General features: G+C 41.6%; 1 protein-coding gene across 1 annotated transcript in view; it reads left to right on the top strand.

Annotated features, from left to right (window-relative positions):
- The window catches only part of LOC149211428 (DNA polymerase alpha catalytic subunit-like), a 233586-nt gene that overhangs the window by 120280 nt on the left and 91414 nt on the right, over window positions 1-21892 (top strand). The window lies entirely within an intron of this gene.

Below are 21892 nucleotides of genomic sequence, written 5' to 3'. Positions count from 1 at the left end.
GATAAGATATGCAATGTATATAACATCCAAAGACAAGGCCTTCTAATGAATAATCAACAAAGGGGAACATGGTCTTCCAATAGATGTAAAGGATTAGGGTTTACAAATGAAATATTGTGTTTGAAAACATGCATAAACAACAAAAAGATTATGTCAATCCTAAGAAAAATGTTTTAACTGTGCAACAATGCTAGATTTTTCTTTTAGATGATTTATTGATGCAATTCCTCCTTAATGAACCATAAACATCAAACAAAATTTCACCTTTATGCAATTTTTTAACCTAAAACCCTAGGTGCTAAGCTTAGACATCTAGGAAAATAGAAAAGGAAGGAAAATTTATTTATTTAGAGAGTGATCAAGACAACTTATGATTAGTGCCTTACCCTAAATGGGTTTAATGCAGTATTCTAGGCTAAATTCAATGAGAATGGTTTTGATGGAGTAAGGGGGGATGACTAGGGAATCCACTTTTAAAACCCTAATTATTTTCCTTGTGAGGGAAGAAATTACTCCAAGTTATGAACAATCAGACCTATGAGAGGCATAATATAGAAACCCTAGTACAAAAATAGAAAGTGCAAAATATAGAAGATAAAGCATGAAACTTACAAAATTATTCAAAAAAACACTTATTTCAATACCAAGAAAACATCTCCATGCAAAATACCATCTCCAAAAGAATTCATAAATTGTACGTTCAGGTCAACTTGGACTTGACCTCTAACAAGCATGGGCCTGAAGATGTCCTACCTTGAGCACTTCTTGGAGTTGCAGGATGGTATCAGTCTTCCCCCATACACATGTAGACATTGGATGCACTAACTTAGGATCCCCTTAGGATAGCTCCGAGTTGGTTCTCATTGACTGAATGGAGATTGATCACCATACACCATGATAAGATAGGTTTTGCTAGCTATGTCACTTACGTGAGCCATAGACAGAGCGATACTTCATTTTTAGTTGCTCTCCGTTGTCGCTTAAATTGTACAAAGAATCGTGACAATGCTTAGGATGAGTGATGTCACTTTGATCCTTGCCCTCTTCGTTTAAGTTGTCTCCTAAATGCAGGCTAAGGGGGGTAGTCCCTATGAATGAGATGATGAACAACTTGCTGGTAACCAACAAGTCAAGGAGATACAATTGAATGGCCTAGCAACTTGGTTTGAAATTAAGCAACAAGTGTGATTATTAAGCACAATTTGATTAGATTCGTTGAGATTATGAGTTAGAGAACAATGCCTTTTAAGATTAACTACTTGCACAATATGGATTAATGCTCCAAGTCACCTAATGAATAGTTGTTGCGAGATGCACAATCTATCCTAAATGAAATGGAAGAATTAAATCTATGTGAGATGTAAGCTCTTAGTAGATTTTAATTATATGCCTTGTCTAGGTAAATCCTTCTCAATTCTTTTGAAGCTAGTCTCGAATGCACTAAGGTCCCATTAACAATACCTCCCGTGGAGTTCCAACCACCCAAGTGCCAACGTTCCTACAAGGGATTGACCACAAAAGAATTGCAAGGTCACTGTATTGATTGCGAATGAGTGTCTAGACTTCGCAAGTTGCGCGAAGAAGGTGGTCCCATCTCTCTTACAACCAAGCTTATGCTTGGAGGCATGTTTTAGAGATGCACTTTCTAACCTAAAAGGATGATGCAAGATATGAGTGATTGCTTCAATGGATTATCAAATGCGTTAAATGCTTCAACAAGATTAAATCACTTGAAATCAAAATGCTTATACAAGATAACAAGAGCAATACAAGTGAACGAAGCACTTAGAGGACAAATTATCTCAATGAAACAAGATTAGCAATTCCAATTATCCAAGAGCTTATTAATACTTGTTAATAAAATCTCATTGAATTCCTCTTATGATAATGTTACTTAACACTTAGGCACTAGAAAAAAATGATAGCAATTTATTACTTATATCAGAAACCAATGAAGCACAATAGAAAACACAATAATAACAATCATCAATAAAGACAAGAACAAGATGAGATTGCTAAAAATGATTAGTAATGAATGTTAGAAAACACAATACAATGAGTGATTAGTAATGAATGCTAGAAAACACAATACAATGATGCAAAATGTAAAGAGGCAAATTGCTATTTTAGCAATAACAATGCAAGAATGCAAGAGACAAGTCAGTGAAATAATGAGCTATTCTTAAGATGCAAGACTTATACAAATTATTCTCCAGGTTCCTTACAATGCAATCACTTTGAAAATGCACCAGACTTGAACAAATTCAAATAAACAAGGCATTAAGTGTTGATTTGGGGTAGCATCGGATGTGCTCCAGCCATGAAAATTAGTGGAGAGGCTAAAGCACATGAGATCTCCAATACCCAGAATTGGTTTGGGTAGATTCTAAACAGTTTGAGAGATATTAAAATAATTAATTTTTTAAATGGAGTCCCTAAGTCTAAACTTAGGGAAAATAAAATATTAATGTGAATTAATATAAAACTGTGTTAGAATGGTCCAAAAGTCATGGATCAAGCCAAATCTAATCTTAGCTGTTGATTAGGGACTTAATTTCGATTGTTGAATTGTCAACGAGAAAAGTATAAGAGGAGGCTTGAGGGTCACTTGGAGAACACATAGAGTTAATCAAGATTTCAATTTTCTCGTGCAAGGTTTGCTGAGGAAGTCGAAAGAGTGATCAGAGTTGCAGCTGAGGGGTAGTGAATACAGAGCAGAGAGGCAGAGATAGTATTGGGAGGATCAATGCAGAAGCCGGGAGAGAGGGACACAAAGCCAGTCAGAGGTTCACGTAGAGCTAGCCAGGGCTCACATAGAGGCAACGAGGAATTGCGCAGTGCCTCAAAGAGCTAGCGTGGGTGACGCAGAAGCTCTAAGGTGCCTCCAGAGGCTGACGCAGGGCGAGCTAGGGTGATGTTGGGTAGACGCTGGGCTAGAAAGGGTTGACGCAGTCCCTAGAGGTCGACACTGGGGTTTTCGTGGGGCAGATTGGAGCTAGGAGCTGTCTGAGTGTTTATCCTGGGTTTCAGTTGGAATATTTGTCTCCGAAGGAGAGGTACTACTGCCGAGATTATTCTCTGTTGGGTGAGCTGGTTTTGGCACCCAGATTGTATTTTGAAACTGCTTAATAATACAAACCCTCAGATAGCTGCATTGGTTTTCCCTCATTGGGTTTTTCTGGGGACATTGGTCCAAAAACAACGATGTCACTTGTGTGCTTGTTTTGTCTCCTTCAATTGATAATTTGTAATGTGTTGAGCATGTACTTGTATTTATTTTCAGTATTTACATGGTAAATTACTTGTTAATTAATCAGAACAAGTAGGCAGAAATAAATCAGAAAAGTACATGAAGGGTTTCCAACAGTTAGACATAGAAATTCCAACATGGTAGAAGAGCATGGTTGTAGATCACATGAGAAATGAGGACATCAGCGGAGCAGAGCAGCAGCAACAGAACACAACTGTCCCGAGTGACAAAAGCTGTTCCTAGCAGAGAAGCAACAAGGAAGGGGTGACGCAGTGCATGTGTCATCAAGTTTGAGCCGTGAAGGGGATCAAAGCAATGACAGAGTGGAGCAGACGCGACCTATGCAGTGCCCAGTCATCTTTCTCAGTTAGCTTGTGGCTAGAAGGTGCGAATTTTGCTGGTGTCGGGAGTGCATAGAGCCTAGAAGCGTTAACCTTTAGTTTGCTGGGGCTCTGGAGGTTGTGGGTAAGTTGCAGAGTGAAGATGGTGGGGTACTATAGTCAGAACAGTACCTAACAGGGCAAGACCAAGGAGGAGGGAGTTGTTGCTGAGGATTTCTAGCCAAGAAATCCGGATCTGTGGTGTAGCTGCACTAAGGATCAGAGTGGGGCATCTTGACATTGGCAGAGGGGTTTCTAGGAGGGAAATCGAGGATCAGAGGGAGTCACATCGAGAACTTCCAGAAGGGAAGTAGAGGAGCAACGAGATGGCAGTGATTGGGGGACAAACTGGAGGAAGCCTCAAACTTCGTAGTCTAGAGGGCTAGAATCTTGTTCGTTCTAGACAGGAATCATGTCAAGCAGACGATAGCGATCCCAATTGACCCAGCTGAGAACGACGAGTATGAGGAGGCAATGGCGAGGGCCAAGAGCATCATCCTTGTCGGGGTCAAGGACCATGTAGTACCACATATTGTTGAAAAGGACATGACAAATGAGATGTGGGAGGCCCTAAAGAAATTGAACCCGTAGACTTTAGTGCAGAGAAGGATGCTACTAGAAAATCGGCTGCGGTCATATTAGATGCAGAAGGGAGAACAAATTGACATCTTCCTCAGTCGATTGAAGGAGATCTAGGATTAGTTGACTTCCATAGGGGCTACATCGGATCAAGAATTGATGGTGAGAACAACCCTGAACGCAGTCTCTGAAGACTGGGAGGTGTTTGTCCAAAGCATATTTGGCATGGTGACCCTTCCAAATTGGGAGGAAATGTGGGCGACTCTTCGCCAAGAAGAGATTAGAAGGCTAAGCAAGGCAGGAAGCAGCGACAAGGGGATCAAAATCAAGGAGGAAGAGGAGGATGCTGCCCTAGCATCTGAGGGAAAGAAAGAGAAATGGAAGAAGGACCTCTCCAAGGTCAAATGCTTCAACTGTGGGGAACTGAGTCACTATGCGAGCCAGTGTCTGAGGAAGAAAAGGAAAGGAGAGGCTTCAGAGACCAAGGCTGCGCCAGCAAGGGCGGAGAAGGAAGTGGAGACAGATGATGACTGTGCCATGAGTGATCACACGCCACCTGAGCGGAAGTGGGGAGACATCGAGCTATAGTCAGACAGACTACAAGCGATGAGGGGTAGGATCCTCGAGGTACCCGACCTCTTGGATTATGCCTTGCTATGGGAGCCTCGAAGAGGAGTAGCATCGCTGGCGGATGTCGGTAGAGATGGATGCAGATGGAGCGACAGAGGGAGCTACAGTGCAGGAGTCCTAGGACAGTGCGAGGCAGCAGTGCGAGATGTACAAAGTTGATGCAGCAACACAGAGGTCAGAGAGGCAGCACTTGTCAGTGATAGAGGGAGCTTCAACATCAGGAGTGTTTCTAGCCTGACGGAGAAGTCAGAGTTGGGAGATTAGTTACTTACTCCTCAGTAACTGAGTTGCAGTGCACCAGTTAGTAGTGGAAGTGCTATGGGCAACATGATGCAACATGATGAGAGGGGTTGCAGTACAGATGCAACAGTGGTAGTGGCAGGGCCATGGGTAGCAATACATGATGTAGCAGTGCGGAGGATGTTGGGCAACAAGCCTAGCATCAACACAGGGACTGATGTTGGATGATCAGGTTGATGCTGAGTGAGGAGTATTATTAAAGCACAGTCCTCACTAAGAGGGAGTGTTGATTTGGGGTAGCATCGGATGTGCTCTAGCCACAAAAATTGGTGGAGAGGCTAAAGCACATGAGATCTCTAATGCCCAGAAATGGTTTTGGCAATTTCTAAACAATTTGGGAGATATTAAAATAATTAATATTTTTATTGGACTCCCTAAGTCTAAACATAGGGAAAATAAAATATTATTGTGAATTAATATAAAACTGTGTTAGAATGGTCCAAAAGTCATGGATCAAGATAGATCTAATCTTAGCCGTTGATTAGGGACTTAATCTTGGTCGTTGAATTGTCAACGAGAAAAGTATAAGAGGAGGCTTGAGGGTCACTTGGAGAACACATCAAGTTAATCAAGATTTCGATTTTCTGGGGCAGGGTTTGCTAAGGAAGTCGAAAGAGTGATCGAAGTTGTAGTTGAGGGGCAGTGAATACAGAGCAGAGAGGCAGAGATAGTACCAGGAGGATTAGTGCAGAAGCCGAGAGAGGGGAACGCACAGCCACTCAGAGGTTCACGTAGAGCCAGCTAGGAGTTGCGCAGTGCCTCAGAGAGCCAACATGGGTGACACAAAGGCTCTAAGGGCTGACGCAGTGCCTCTAGAGGCTGACGTAGGGCGAGCTAGGGTGAAGCTGATCCAGATTTAAATAGGAACGCAACAAATTACAGAGATAACCATAAACACAGATATGCAGCAGAAATAATACTTCACTTCATTAATGTTAAATACTGAAATATGCTTACAAACAGTAATGGAAATAAACCAGCTAGGGTGATGGTAGCTTATCTCTGAGAAGAGATATGGTGGCTACATGCCTCTGAACTGTCTTACAATGAGGCTCGAAGGCCTATTTATTGTTGAGAAACAATGGAAAACACATAACATACCAAAACCTAACCCTAGAAGATGAAACGCCAAACTGTGGGCCCCGTTTGGGTAAATTGGTACATCAACTTCCTGGGGTTGTAACATTGGCATACGATCTCCATTTGACGCGTACAATAGCTCGTTAGAAATATATATCTGAGCACTACCACTTTGGGAGGCAACATGTTACCCCAAATTTCCCAAAAAACGTCGTTTAGGCCCTCAAAACGGCTCCGGAAGTTCAAGACCCGAAAACCTGCTAAAAATAGTAAGTTGTGCTACAATTAAGGAAACTGAAAATGTTGAGAGAAACAATGGGGGGGGGTCCAGGTGGACTTGGCAGGTGGCCACCAAGATCCACCTGGATCAGAAGCTGGGCCAGAAAGGGTTGATGCAGTCCCTAGAGGCTGACGCTGGGGTTTTCGTGGGGCAGATTGGAGCTAGGAGCTATTAGAGTGTTTATCTGAGGTTTTCGCTGGAATATCTGTCTCCGAAGGACAGGTACTACTGTCGAGATTATTCTCTGTTGGGTGAGCCGGGTTTGGCACCCAGATTGTATTATGAAACTGCTTAATAATACAAACCCTTAGATAGCTGCATCGTTTTCCCGCATTAGGTTTTTTCGGGGACATTGGTCCAAAAACAACGATGTCACTTGTGTGCTTGTTTTGTCTCCTTCAGTTGATGATCTATAATGTGTTGAGCATGTACTTGTATTTATTTTCAGTATTTACATGGTAAATTACTTGTTAATTAATCATAACAAGTAGGCATAAATAAATCAGAAAAGTAAAGAAGGGTTTCTAATAGTTAGACTTAGAAATTCCAAAATTAAGATGAAAATAGTCCCAAAATACACAAGAGAAGCTAGCCAACACAATAGTTTTCAAGCCTTTAGTTAACGTGTGTTATTTTTGAGAGTTATTTAGCTTATTTGGATGATTAACACTTGATTATGCCACTGTTAGATTAGTCTTCAGATCCGGTTACTTATGATAACCAAGGAAAGAGAGAGGGCTAGAGAAATCAAACCCTCAAGGCTTAAAGGCCTTGCTCCACTACCAAGTTTGACAAGTTGAGTCAAGCTTGAGGCACCAAGTGAAGTGACTTGACGATGATTGAGCCTTTGAATACTTGCAACCACAAATGATTAACTTGAAAATAAGGAAGAAGGTCCCTGAACCCCACGACTAGGACAATATGAGCCTCCCAGGCTAGCTGCCAAGGCAAATGGCTTCAAAAATGTGATGTGAGGCTTCCAACAAGTGCAAGACGCCTTCAAACACAAGGAAATAGCCCTAAAAATAATTCAAATGATAAATCAAGCAAATTGGTTAAGGTTTAGAGGCACTTTAGGGCTGCGACTAGGGCTAGAAGCCCTAGAAACCCTTGCTTCTAAGTGAGAGAAGGCCCTCTAGGCCTATGGCTAGGCCTTAGATCAATTATGAGCACCCAAAACTTGTTCAAAATGGATATTAGACTTGCAAAACTATTGGTTAGCCAAGAAAAATCAAACCCTTGTGGATGAATGAGAAGATATTCAGTGAAAACCAAGCTCAAACCCTTGTAAAAATGATGTTAGGCTTGCAAAATAAGATATTAGCCCTCAAAATCAACTGCAAAAATGAAATTAGGCTCTTATAGGGATGCAACTAGCCTTCAAAAGCCACTTAGTGGCAGCGACTAGGGCTACAAGCCCTCAAATCCCTGCGGCTAGGGCTCAAGAGCCTTCAAACCCTTGTGACTGCCCTTAATGAAGCAGATGGATGAGTACGAGCCACACAAATTTGATTTCCTCCACAAAATTGGCTTACAACTTGCAAGTCTTCCAATGATAAAATACTTGTGAAGAACCTTAGTTGCAACAACAAATAAGCCCTCTAAGGCTAGCTACCTCCCTTGGAAGGCAAGGTGTTGAAAAACTGACACTTGGGTCTTGTAGATCAAGCCGTAAAATGCTTGGATCAACCTCTTCCAGCTGAACGCTTACCTTCCCTTAGCTGGATGACTCCTCCGTAGGTGAAAATAGGCCCAAACCCTAATTGTCTAGGTTAGGTGACAGTCTCAAAGCACTTGCTTCAGATTTGTCTTTGAATCCTTAAGCTAATGGTACCTTCAAGTTGTTAGTTTTTGTACCATTAGATGTGTTCTAGCCATGAATTTTTGTGGAGAGGCTAGAATACATGAGGTCTCCAATACCCAGAAATCGTTTATGGAAATTCCACCTAGAGATGACTTAATTAGATTAATAACCGTTTTTAAAATATTTCCCAAGTTTAAACTTAGGGAATATGGCTAATTAATCAGAATTAATTAAGTCAAGGTGAGAATTCTCTAGAAACTCACACGGATCAATCTAGAAATGATCTGAGCCATCGATTAAGATTTAATCTTGGCCTTTGGAGTCCCAACAAGAAGATATAAGAAGGGATTGATGTGGTGATAGAGAATGCACCAGAGTCACTTGGAGAATTCAAATTTTCAGAGTAGCAACAGTCGGTTGTCGGAAAGTTCGAGCCTCAACGAGGCATCAGAGATAGTGAGGGGTAGTGACAGTGATTTGAAGGAAATTTTCTAGATTTGGAGAGGCAGTAGCAAGAGTGCCAAGTTACTCCTAGTGAGGTAGTGCAGAGGACTGCGCAGTTGCTTCAGAGAAGCAGTTCGATTTGCTGGAGAGAAATTCGTTCTTAGTTCCAGAGACCGGGCAGAGGGTCTAGAGTTACAAAGGTGATTTTCTCAACAGAGACATGCAAAACGACTTCATCAGAGGCATGTTGGAGGCTTAACGTCATAGGGTTTGCTTAGAGCAACGTAGAGGATCAACAGGCCGAGTTTTTTGAAGGAAATTGTGTCGAGATTGCTTGTGGAAGAAGGGTAATACACTTAAAATAATTTTGCCTAGATTTGCTTGTTGTTTGGATTGCCATTTGGGCATCCATATATTGTACTCAGATTTTCGCTGGTGCATAATAATAAAACCTCATCGCTGCACCGATTTTTTCCATGTTGGGTTTTTTTGGGGTCAGTTGTCCAAAAATAATAGTGTCATTTTGTTAGGATATTCCGACACATAGGAAATAGTTAAGTACAAATTGGTCTAGTATAGAGTTAGGTAAAGTCGTTTCTTTACCGTTGTACATTTTGTAACTTACAATCCGACGGTCACGATATGTAGTGATCCGACGGTTCATTCTCTCCTCGGTATTATCGACACTTGATCCGTGGCTTGACACCCGATTGGTCCATGATTTCTATTTAAAGCGCATGGAGGGTCATTTGTAGGGAAATCCGTGCATGAGAGAAGCATATGTAAATTTTCATTCTTTTATTAATAAATTGCCTGAAGTGGCCGCGTTGGCTCAGGCCGTGGACTGTTTCCCTCTTTGAGGGTTTTAACCACGTCAAAAATACTGGTGTATTGATCTGCGATCTGGTTATGAGCGATGTCCTTTGGTGTTCTGTCTGAGGAACTTACCCTGTAAATTCCTACATGGTATCAGAGCTATTTGAGGGCCGCGTCCGTTGGTGATCCAAATCTGAAGCCGATAGAACTGCATCCGACTGCAATTTTTGACTGCTTTCGGGCCGAGAGGACTGCTCTGTTGTGTTGGGAGCATCTGTTCCAGTGAGGAACCCCTTTCGTTTCATGCGAAAAGGTTTCCGGTAGCCCTAGATGCGTCATTTTTAAGATCTGGAGGTATAGAGTGTTTATTTGTAGTTTACTGTTATTTTCTCTCTGTTTATTTCGGTTTCGGTTTATTTAGCTTTTTTTATTACCGGATCTATACCTTTCATTTCTGCGTATGCTCTTTGCCCTGCGACTCTGTGCGATCTGGGCAAATCAGAAACAGAAAGGAAAGACTTTTCTCATGCGTAGGCTTTTTTCCCTGCGCCTTAGGGTGATCTTAGAAAATTAGAAACATTGAGGAAAATATTTAGTTTCCGGCCAAAGCTAACTTTGAGCCGCAAGGTTCATTTTTGAAAATATTTAGTTTTTCGACTAAAGCTAACTTCGAGTCGTAAGGTTCGTTTTCTTTGCATGTCCGTGTTGGGTTTTGTGTTTTTTGTTTTGTAGGGAAAAAGAGCCTTCTCAAAGCAAGCACGCAACCCAAAGCATCAACCCCCCCCTCTCTCTCCCTCTCTCTCTCTCCCAAATTTTTTGTTTAGCTCAATTGGTTCAAAGCTATTCTAAGAGAGTAGAGGTCTTGGGTTCAAGTCTCCATTTTTTGGGGGTGGATTTTTTCATTTCCGCACATTCCCGCACTTCGTCGGTGACTTCATCAACTTTTTTCAAAAAGCCATAACTTCTTCATCCGGAAGCCGTTTTTTTTAAACCAGCCTAATTTTTCGAGATCTATCCATTGGAACACTTATTTTCAACATCTTTAGCTTTAGTTTCCGTTGAAATGGAAAGTCAATACCAAGTTACCCTTGACAGCACCAACTACTTCCAATGGTTGTCCTACATTGAGGATTTACTTAGCAGTAAAGGTCTCTACCGAATAGCCTCAGGCCAAGAAAAGAAACCAAAGGATGAAGATAAGGCTGCTAAATGGGAAAATAGGCAAGATCAAGCACGTGGATTGATAGAGATGTCTATTTCTCCAGATCTTAGATTCCATATTGTAGAACTTGATACTCCTGATGAAGCAATGAAACAAATCAATAAAGTTTTTGGGATTAAAAATGAACTTAGAGCCCATCAACTTGAAAATGAGTTGCTTACATTAGACCCTAATAATTTTTCTTGCATTGAAGATTTCTTGTCCAAATTCAAGACCCTTAGATATCTCTTGGAAGGTGTTAAAGTTAAGAAAGAAGATAGTAACCTTATCTATTCCATTCTTACTAAGTTGAGACCAGCCTACTCTGTGTTTGTTTCCACCTTCCATTCTACAAGAGAAGCCTTCATTTCCCAAGGAACAGACTACAAGCCCCCTTCCTTTGACTCTTTTTGTGATTCTTTAATAAGAGAACAAGAAAAACTCTTACACCTTGGTCTTCTTAATCTTGGAAACTCTTCCAAGGAAGTGTTAGCCGCCCAACAGCAACCAAATTCAAAGAATCCTAAGAAGTCGTATCCTAAAAAGGATGGTCCTAAACCAAACAAGGGTCCTAAGCAATTTCAACCCCAAAATGAAAAATCATTTCAACAAAATGATAAGACAAATAAAAACAAAGGGAAGAAGACTGATAGACATTGCAATTTTTGTAATCGAGATGGCCACTTAGAATCAAAATGCTTTAAGAAGATGGAAACCTTGGAAGCAGCAATGAAGAAGCATAACATCCATTTGGGGCAATCTTCAACTTCAACTTCATCTTCAGGAATGGCACTTTCTGCATGTGGTTGTCAAGCATCTCTGTCTGGCTATGCATTAAATGTAACTTCTTCTTCTCATTCTCATGAGTGGCTCATTGATTCTGGAGCTTCTTATCACATGGCCAAAAACAAAGCCATGTTTTCTTCTTTAAATGATTGTAACACCAAAAATATATATGTTGGTGATTGATAGATCTCTTAGTGTTGTAGGGACTGGAACTGTTCATCTAGACAATGGTCAGTTTAATGATGTATTATGTGTTCCAACCTTATCCTGCAACCTTCTATCTGTATATCAGATAACTCATTCAGGTGAAGGTAAAATCGTTGAATTTTCACCTCATGATGTTGTAATCAAGGACCTAAGAGATCCCAAAAAGATTTTAGCCACTAGCATTGCTGATGATTCTACAAGGTTGTATAAGTTTCACAACTTTGGGTCATCAAATCTTCCCTCAGTATTTGTTGCTTATAACGATGAAGTGAGCAAACTTTGGCATGAGCGATTTGGTCACTTAAACTATCGCTCCCTTCAACATCTATGTAAAGAAAATATGGTGACAGGTCTTCCTATGGTATCTTGCAGAGATGGTGTTTGTTCCGGATGTGTACTCGGAAAACATCATCGGGACAGTTTTGAAAAACGTGCCTCTTGGCACGCCTCAGCCCCTTTACAACTTGTGCATAGTGATTTATGTGGTCCACTTCCTGTTGTTTCATTCTCTGGCTGCAAGTATTTCTTAACTTTCATTGATGATTTCTCTAGACGCACTTGGGTATACTTATTAAAACTCAAGAGTGAAGTATTTAACACATTCTTGGCCTTCAAAGCCTTCGTTGAAAAACAATCTGGACATCAAATTCTTAAGCTAAGATCTGATAATGGCGGAGAATATGTTAAAAACACATTCATCAACTTTTGCACTGAGAATGGAATACAAATGAAACATACTGTTCCATATACTCCACAACAAAATGGTGTAGCTTAAAGGAAGAATCACACCTTAAAGGAAATGGCTAATTGTATGCTACAATCTAAAGGACTTGGTCTTAGTTTTTGGGCAGAAGCAATTAACTGTGCAAATTACATAATAAATCGCACTCCTACTAAAGCTTTAAAGAATATCACTCCAGAAGAAGCATGGAGCTCAATCAAACCAGATGTAAGTCACTTTCGTGTTTTTGGAAGTGAAGCGTGGGCCCATATTCCAGATGAAAAGCATAAAGCTTTAGAACCTAAGAGTGAAAAATGTACTTTTGTTGGATATTCTGAAGATGTCAAAGGCTATAGACTTATTCCATTTAAGTCCAAAAATGTTATCATTCGAAGAGATGTAAAATTTGATGAAAATATATCGGCCTGCGAGTCTCGTCCGGCGGTTGTGCCACCTCTGCCTATCTCTTCTACTTTTGAAAACATTTCTTCTTCAGATGATGAAAGTGAGGATGACAATCCTCCCCCACCATCTCAGGATCCTCCTTCAGCGCCTCAGCTTCCAAAATGGGTTCGTGCTACTCGAGATGCAGCAGGTGATCTTGCCGGTGATCCTATAGATCAGCGACGTACACGTTCTCAGTTCGAGAGAGCCTCTTCTTTATTGGCTAAAGCTCTAGTAAATTATGATCCTGACACCTTTGCAGAAGCTTCAGGCCATCCAGATTGGGAAGCAACTATGAATGAAGAATATCATTCATTGTTGGCAAATGATACATGGGATCTTGTTCCTTTACCAAAGGGATGAAAACTTGTTAGATGCAAATGGGTTTACAGAACCAAGTATGGACCAGATGGGAAAGTTGATAAACATAAAGCTCGTTTTGTTGCTAAGGGTTTTTCACAGGTTGAAGGCATTGACTACACTGAAACCTTCTCCCCTGTTGCCAAAATGAACTCTATCTGCCTTGTTCTTTCCCTTGCTGCCTCTTTCAAATGGGAAGTCCATCAGATGGATGTTAAATCTGCCTTCTTGCATGGGGACTTGCATGAAGAAATCTATATGGAACAACCCATTGGCTTCATACAAACAGACTCCAGCCTTGTATGTCGACTTAAGAAATCCCATTATGGTCTCAAGCAAGCTCCTCGGGCTTGGTATGCAAAAATGGATAGCTTTCTTTTAGAATCTGGCTTTTCTAGGTGTCATTCTGACAATACTGTCTACACCAAGAAAGTGGGCAACTCTCTTATCATCCTTGTTCTTTATGTTGATGATCTTATCCTTACTGGTAGTGATCCCAACCTTATAAACCATGTGAAGTCTAGCCTTAAAAGGAAATTTGAAATGACAGACTTATGACACTTACACTATTTTCTCGGTCTTCAAGTCTTGCAATCCAAGGAGGGTATTTCCCTTTCCCAGTCCAAGTATGCTTGTGATATTCTATGTCATTTTCGCATGGAAGACTGTAAGCCAGCCCCTTCTCCCTTTCAGTCTGGAGTCAAACTTTCAGTCACTTGTACGTCTCCTGAAGTTGATGCTACCTTATACCGTCAACTTGTAGGGAAACTCTTGTATCTAACTCATACTCGTCCTGACCTTTCCTTTGCTGTTGGCCTTGTTGCTCGGTTTATGCAAAACCCACGTGAAAGTCATTGGAAAGCAGCGAAAAGAATACTTCGTTATGTTCGAGGTATAGTTCAGTTTGGGATTCATTACAGTGCCGAAGTAGCTCCTCTATTGGTTGGTTTCACTGATTCTGATTGGGTTGGTGACCCTGATGATCAGAAGTCTACTGCCGGTTATGTGTTCACTCTTGGTTCAGGACCTATTACATGGGCTTGTAAGAAACAAGCTGCCATTTCTCTTTCATCAGCAGAAGCAGAGTATCGTGGTGCCGTAGAAGCTATTAAGGAAGCCTTGTGGCTTCGTCAGATCCTGTCAGAGTTTGGCTTTCAGCAGCAACATCCAACTACACTTTGGTGTGATAATCAAAGTGCCATTCAGCCATGCAAAGATCCAGTCCAACATTAGCACAGCAAACACATTGAACTGCACATGCACTTCATCAGAAAGCTCATCCATGACCATGTTCTTGAAGTGCAATATTGTTCTACAGATGATCAAGTTGCAAACATCTTTACAAAGGCTCTCACAGAGGCGAAGTTCACTAAAATTCGATTTATGGTTGGAGTTCAGGAAGTTGTCACTAAGGGGGGATAGGCTCTAGTGCCTCCTTCCTTCTCCTATTGTGTCATATTTGTAAATCCTTCAATCCTATCCCAAGTTGTTCTTAAGGGGGGATGTTAGGATATTCCGAGACATAGGAAATAGTTAAGTACAACTTGGTCTAGTATAGAGTTAGGTTAAGTGCGTTTCTTTACCGTTGTACATTTTGTAACTTACAATCCGACGGTCACGATATGTAGTGATCCGACGGTTCATTCTCTCCTCGGTATTACTGACACTTGATCTGTGGCTTGACACCCGATTGGTCCATGATTTCTATTTAAAACGCATGGAGGGTCATTTGTAGGGCAATCCGTGCATGAGAGAAGCATATGTAAATTTTCATTCTTTTATTAATAAATTGCCTGAAGTGGCTGCGTTGGCTCAGGCCGTGGATTGTTTCCCTCTTTGAGGGTTTTAACCACGTCAAAAATACTGGTGTATTGATCTGCGATTTGGTTGTGAGCGGTGTCCTTTGGTGTTCTGTCTGAGGAACTTACCTTGTAAATTCCTACACATTTTTATGTGTGCACTAGAATTTTCTCAATTTTCGACGCTATTGTTTTTGTAGTATTTTATTTGTAAAGGTTGCTGTGTGATTTGTTTGATATTTGCTGTAACAGATAAATTGTTAAAATAATTAACAATTAGAAAAATGAATTCTAGTTGCTGTAACAGGATTCTAGTTTTGGAATTTTCACATGGAATTAGAGTGTGAGAGATCAGCTGGGAAGCTCAAAAGAGAAAGAGGGAATTTTATTGTTCAGTAGGAGCAACATGCCAAAATTCCTAGAGGCAGCGCAATGCTCAGATAGGCAGTTTGAATTGCTAGGCAGAAAATTCAATTTTTGAGTTGCAAGGTTGCAGAAAAGTTGAATTGCCCGAGATTGTGATTCCAGCAGTCAGAGGGAGCAACATCAACTCATAATGTTGCTAAGTAGATTCCTTGGTTGGACACAGAGGGTTTTGTAGCAGCAAAATCAACGTCTTGTGGAAGAGAAAAACACACACAGCAGAGGGAAAATTTTCCTCAGGGAACTTCGAGTCCTGAAAGTTCAAATTTCTAGTTGCAGATTGGCAGTAGTAGTTACCAAAGTTACGCATTTCAGAAGGGAGTGTGAATAGCAAAGCAGTAGCCGAGCACGGGGAAAGAGGGAGTTTTTGACAGTTTCAGAGAAGGTTATTGCAGGTGTTATGAATATAATTCATATACAAATAAGAAATAATAAATATAAATATAAATATAATAATAATAAATAATAATTAATTAACTAATGGTTAGTTAGTTATTAATGAAGAGGCATGTCTTAGAGACATGAGCATTCATGAAAGGGCACCTACCTAGGTTATATAAGCAAGCCCTCATTCTCATTTACATCAATTCAATATACACTATTCAATATATAGTTACATGTCTTATAATGGGCATTTACGTGTTTGATGTATTCTAAAGATTTCCGCTGCGTATATGACACTTGGTCGTTACATTAGCATTAGAGCCATGTTTGCAGATCTCGACCTTTGGCCATCAACTTGTCGTCGCAACTAAAACGCTTTGCTACACGAGTTGGAGTTTCTCCATTTTTGTTTAGGCCCTTGGCCACTTTAAGAAAAAAGAGGAGTTAAAAAAGAATTGGAAAAAATTATAAAAGAAAAGAGTTAAAAAAATGAATTAGTTAATTAAAATAAAATAAAATAAGGCCTTTGGTCATTGACATTTCAATGATTCTAGTAAAAAAATTGTTGGAAATACTAAGAGTGGGGGGGGGGTGAATCAATATTTCTTAAATTAACACTTTTATTTCTTTCAAAGCATCAATTAATCTTCAATTATTAATAATGTTTATGCAGTAAAAACGATGAACAATAGAACACAGTAGGCACAACAATTTTAGGTGGAAAACCCCCTCCGGATCAAAAACCACCAAATGCTTTTTTAATAAATTCTTTAATCTCTAGCCCCAACTGAATGAAAATTACAACTTCCTAGAATTCTAGAAAATCATTCTTCTCCAGCTCCCATTGGAAGGACACCCCAATGCCCTGGTTTCTTCAGTTGTCAACTAAATGGATGCCTCAACATCCTAGACTGACTTACCACCTTGAAGTGTTCGTAGGCTCCAACCTGTAGGGGACTTCATGCACCTGCCTAGTGTTGAAGTTTCTAAGTTTACTTAGCTTAGAAACCCTTCATGCACTTTATCTGATTTATTCCTACCTACTTGTTATTTTTCCTTTAACAAGTTATTTACAAAGTAAATACTGAAAATAAACACCAGTGCATGCTCAACATATTACATATCAACAACTAAAAGAAACGAGCAAACACACCACATGACACCATTATTTTTGGACCAATGTCCCCGAAAAAGCCCAATGTAAGAAACTGATGCAACTATCTGAGGGTTTTATTATTAAGCAATATCAGAGTACAATTTGGGTGCCGAAACTGGCCTACTCAACAGAGAATTTCCTTAGCAGGTATACCTCACAGTTTGAGAGAAATCTCTTGGCTGAATTCTCGGAAAAATCCTTTTGGCAGTACCTCAGCACAAAACTGCTCTTGCAACCCCAACGTCTGCCCAATCTGGACTGTGTCAGCCCCTCTTTGTCTCACGCTGGCCCTGCATCAGCCTTTCTTGGCCTACGTCAGCCCTAGGAGGCCTTGCATTAGCTCTGGGAGTCTCTGCATCAACTACGCTGGCCCCTCTGGTGCTCTGCGCAGCACTTCGCTGCCTCTGCGTGGCCCTGCGTGAGCCCTTGTTGGCTATGCGTCACCCTCCCTGGTTGCTGCGCTGCTCTCACGACACAATCTCTGCTTTCTCTGTTCCTCTATACTCAATGCCCCTTAGCTGCTCTCCCGATTGTCGATTCTATCTCTCTTAGCAAACCTCGCTCTAGAGAATAGAATGACTGATCAATTTGGTGTGTTCTCCAAGTGACCCTCAAGCCTCCTCTTATACTTTTCCTGTTGACATCTCAACGACCGAGGTTAAGTCCCTAATCAACGGCTAAGATTAGATTTGGCTTGATCCATGTCTTTTGGACCACTCTAACACAGATTCATATTAGTACACATTAATATTTTATTTTCCCTAAGTTTAGACTTAGGGACTCCATTAAAAATATTAATTATTTTAATATCTCCTGATCTGTTTGGAATTTGCCCAAACCCTTTTTGGGTATTGGAGATTTCATGTGGCCCAACCTCTTCACCAAATTTCGTGGCTAGAGCACATCCGATGCTAACCCAAATCAACACTCCCACTTAGCGAGAACTGTGCTCTAACAATACTCACCGAGTATTACTTTGATCATTTGGCATCGGTACCTGTGCTGATGCTAGGCCTTCTTGCCCAACATCCTTTGCATTGCTGCCTCTTGTACTGCTGTCCATGGTTCTGCCACTGCTGCATCTATATGACAACTCCCTCTGCATCCGTGCTACTGCTGGTCCTTCCTCCCAGCATTGTATCTGCACTGCACCTCTCATCATGTTGCATCGTGCTACCCACTGTTGCATTGCAACTCAGTTACTGAGAAGTAAGTAACTGATCTCCCAATTGACCTCCCTGTTGGGCTAGAAACACCCACTGATGCTGAATCTCCCTTTGCCGCTAAAAAGTGCTCCCTCTCTCTGAGCTTTGTGCTGCTGCAACAACTCCCTGCATCTCGCAGCATTGCACACCTCGCTGTGCCTTCCTGCACTAGTGCAACACTCTTGTGCCTCTCGCACTACTGCAACATGCTAGCTTTGCGTTGTCTCGGCACTCTTGCACTGTAGCTCTCTCTGCCGCTCCATCCGCATCTGTCTCTACCCACCCAGCCAGTCCTGCTACTCCTCGTCGGGGCTCCTGTAGCAAGGTCTAATCTAAGAGGCTGGGTACCTAGAGGATCCTGCCCCTCATCGCTTGTAGTCCGCCTGACTACAGCTCGATGTCTGACCACTTCCGCTCAAGTGGTGCGTGTGCACTCATGGCACAGTCATCATCTATCAAGACTCCTTCTCTGCTCGTGCTGGCGCTGCCTTAGTCTCGGAAGACTCTCCCTTACTCTTCTTCCTTGTACATTAGGTCGCATAATACCCAACTCTCCACAGTGGAAGCACTTGATCTTGGGGAGATCTTTCTTCTTCCGCTTCTCTTGCTTTCCCTAAGATGATAGGGCCGCATCCTCCTCCTCTTGCTTGACCTTGATCCCTTTGGTGATGCTACTTCTCTTTGACAGTTGTCTGATCTCTTCTTGGCGAATAGATGCCCACATCTTGTCCCAAGGTAGGAGAGTCCCTCTGCCTAGGATGCTCTAGACAAACACTTGCCACTCTTTTGAGACAACATTCAGGGCTATCCTCACCATAAGCTCCTGATCCGGTGTCGCTCCTATTGCAGTCAACTGATCTCGGATCTCATTCAGTCCTTCGAGGAAGGAGTCAATCGATTGACCCTTCTTCATCTGATACGACCTCATCTGGTTTGAGCAACATTCTTCTCTACACATAAGTATGCTGGTACATGTTCTTGAGAGCCTACCAAATCTCAACTGCAGTTTCCTTCTCGCCTATATGTGGTACCACATGATCCTTGACCCCGTCAAGGATAATGCACTTGGCCCTTGCCATTGCCTCGTCGTACTTATTGTTATCATTGGGGTCAACTAGGATAGCTATAACCTTCAAGGCAAAGTTCTTGACACGATTCCTGTGAAACACTGATAAGATTCAGGCCTTCCAGACTGCGAAGTTTGATGCTCCGTCTAGTCTATCTTGGTCTCTTACCCCGTGTAGTGCCATGACACTCCTCTACTTCGCTCCTGGAAGTTCTTTGTTTGACTCCTCTAAGTCTCTACTTCCTGTCCAGAAGTTCTCTTCTGGACTCCCTTTAAGTCCTGATTTCCCTCCTGGAAATCCTTTTGCTGCTTGTCGAGATGCCCCCTACTATGATTGTCTTGTGCAACTGCACTATTGATCCAGGTTCCTCGGCTAGAAACCCTCGGTAGCAACTCCTCTGGCCTTGCTCTGTCAGGTACTATTTTGACTACAATACCTCACTAGCTCCACTCTGCAATATTTCTGCAGCTTTCTAGACTCCAGCAACTGCCTCTCTATGAACTGCGTCAACCCCTCTCTGCTTCACGCTGGCTCTGTGTCACCCTTGATGGGTCTGCGTTAGCCCTGGGATGTATTGCGTCAGCCCTCTTGCTGTCTGCGTCAGTAACAGTGGTCTCTCTGAGGCTCTGTGCAACTCCCGGCTTCTTCTGCGTGGCTCTAGTTGGTTTTGCGTCACACTTCTTGGCTTTTGCACTGCTAGAAACAAGTTTTGTCACCTCAGGACAACTGTTTTCTGCTGCTATTGCTCTGCTCGGCTGATGTCTTTTAGTCCTCCTGTGATCTGCAATCACGCTCCGATACCATGTTGAAGTTTCTAAATTTACTTAGCTTAGAAACCCTTCATGCACTTTTTTATGATTTATTCCTACCTAATTGTTATTTTTCCTTTAACAAGTTATCTACAAAGTAAATACTGAAAATAAACACCAGTGCATGCTCAACATATTACAGGTCAACAACTAAAAGAAACAAGAACAAACACACCACATGAAACCATTATTTTTGGACCATTGTCCCCGGAAAAACCCAATGCAGGAAAATTGGTGCAACTATCTAAGGGTTTTCTTATTAAGCAATATCATAGTACAATCTGGGTGCCGGAACTGGCATACCCAACAGAAAATTTCCTTAGCAGCTATACCTCATAGTTTGAGAGAAATCTCCTGGCTGAAACCCCAGAAAAATCCTTCCGGTAGTTCCTCAGCACAAAACTGCTCCTACAACCCCAGCGTCTGCCCAATCTAGACTGCGTTAGCCCCTCTCTGTCTCACGCTGGCCCTGCGTCAACCTTTCTTGGTATGCGTCAGCCTTTCTTGGCTTGCGTCAGCCCCAAGAGGCCCTATGTCAGCCCCAAGAGGCCCTGCATTAGCTCTGGGAGCCTCTGCGTTAGCACGCTGGCCTCTTTGGTGTTTTGCGCAACACTTGGCTGCCTCTGCGTGGCCCTGTGTGAGCTCTTGTTGGCTTTGCGTCACCCTCCTTGGCTGTTGCGCTGCTCTCATGACACAATCTCTGCCTTCTCTGTTCCCCTGTACTCAATGCCCCTTAGTTGCTCTCCCGATCACCGATTGCTATTTCTCTTAGCAAAACCCACTCTAGAGAATGGAATGACTGATCACTCTGGTGTGTTCTCCAAGTGACTCTCAAGCCTCTTCTTATACTTTTCCTGTTGACATCTCAATGACCAAGATTAAGTCCCTAATCAATGGCTAAGATTAGATCTGGCTTGATCCATGTCTTTTGGATCACTCTAACACAAATTCATATCAATACACATTAATATTTTATTTTCCCTAAGTTTAGACTTAGGGACTCCATAAAAATATTAATTATAATATCTGCTGATTTGTTTAAAATTTGCCCAAACCCTTTTTGAGTATTGGAGATCTCATGTGCCCCAATCTCTCCACCAAATTTCGTGGCTAGAGCACATCCGATGCTACCCCAAATCAACACCTAGCACCGCCCTACCACCCTATAAAGACAAAAATCAAATACAAAAGTGTGGACTCGCCTACCAGGGACAATGATCCACGTTAAAATGATTTTCTTTGACTAATTGACACGGTAAGGCCTAAACTCTAGTCCCAATAACCCTTGACCAAAAAATGGCCTCTTCAACTCTGGGCAGTGTCACTGACTTTCCAAATTACAATAATATACAATACTTCAATTTACAAAGGACTCTCTATACAAGACTTGATGTTGCTAGTGCTGCAGAAGTGATGATGGACTGCTTCAAGGTTTAACTGCTTGAGGTTCTTTAACTTGTCCTTCAGTGATGCTGCTCTTCTTAATGATGGACTAGTTTTGATTATTTTCAATGTTTGGCTGTTTGTCTTTTAAAGATGCTTGCCCTGATAATCTGTACCTGCAACACACTCAAACGAATCTCCCTTTCCATACAAAACTTATAATAATAACCAAAATAAATAAATACTTCTGCAAGTCAATAAATATCAACACAAAAAAAAAGGTGAACAGGCTTACCTTATCTTACCTTGTGATGCTGATGATGATACTGATGTATGTGCTCTTAATGCTGTGAAATGATGAAGATGTCCTGCTCAACCCTTAAT

The sequence above is a fragment of the Pinus tabuliformis genome, chromosome 1_1, assembly GCF_031772625.1.
Source record: "Pinus tabuliformis cultivar Carrire ecotype Pingquan chromosome 1_1, CPIR1, whole genome shotgun sequence".
Classification (NCBI taxonomy): Eukaryota; Viridiplantae; Streptophyta; class Pinopsida; order Pinales; family Pinaceae; genus Pinus; species Pinus tabuliformis.
Note: the sequence above shows the minus strand (reverse complement) of the source record. Positions and strands in the feature narration are given on the sequence as shown.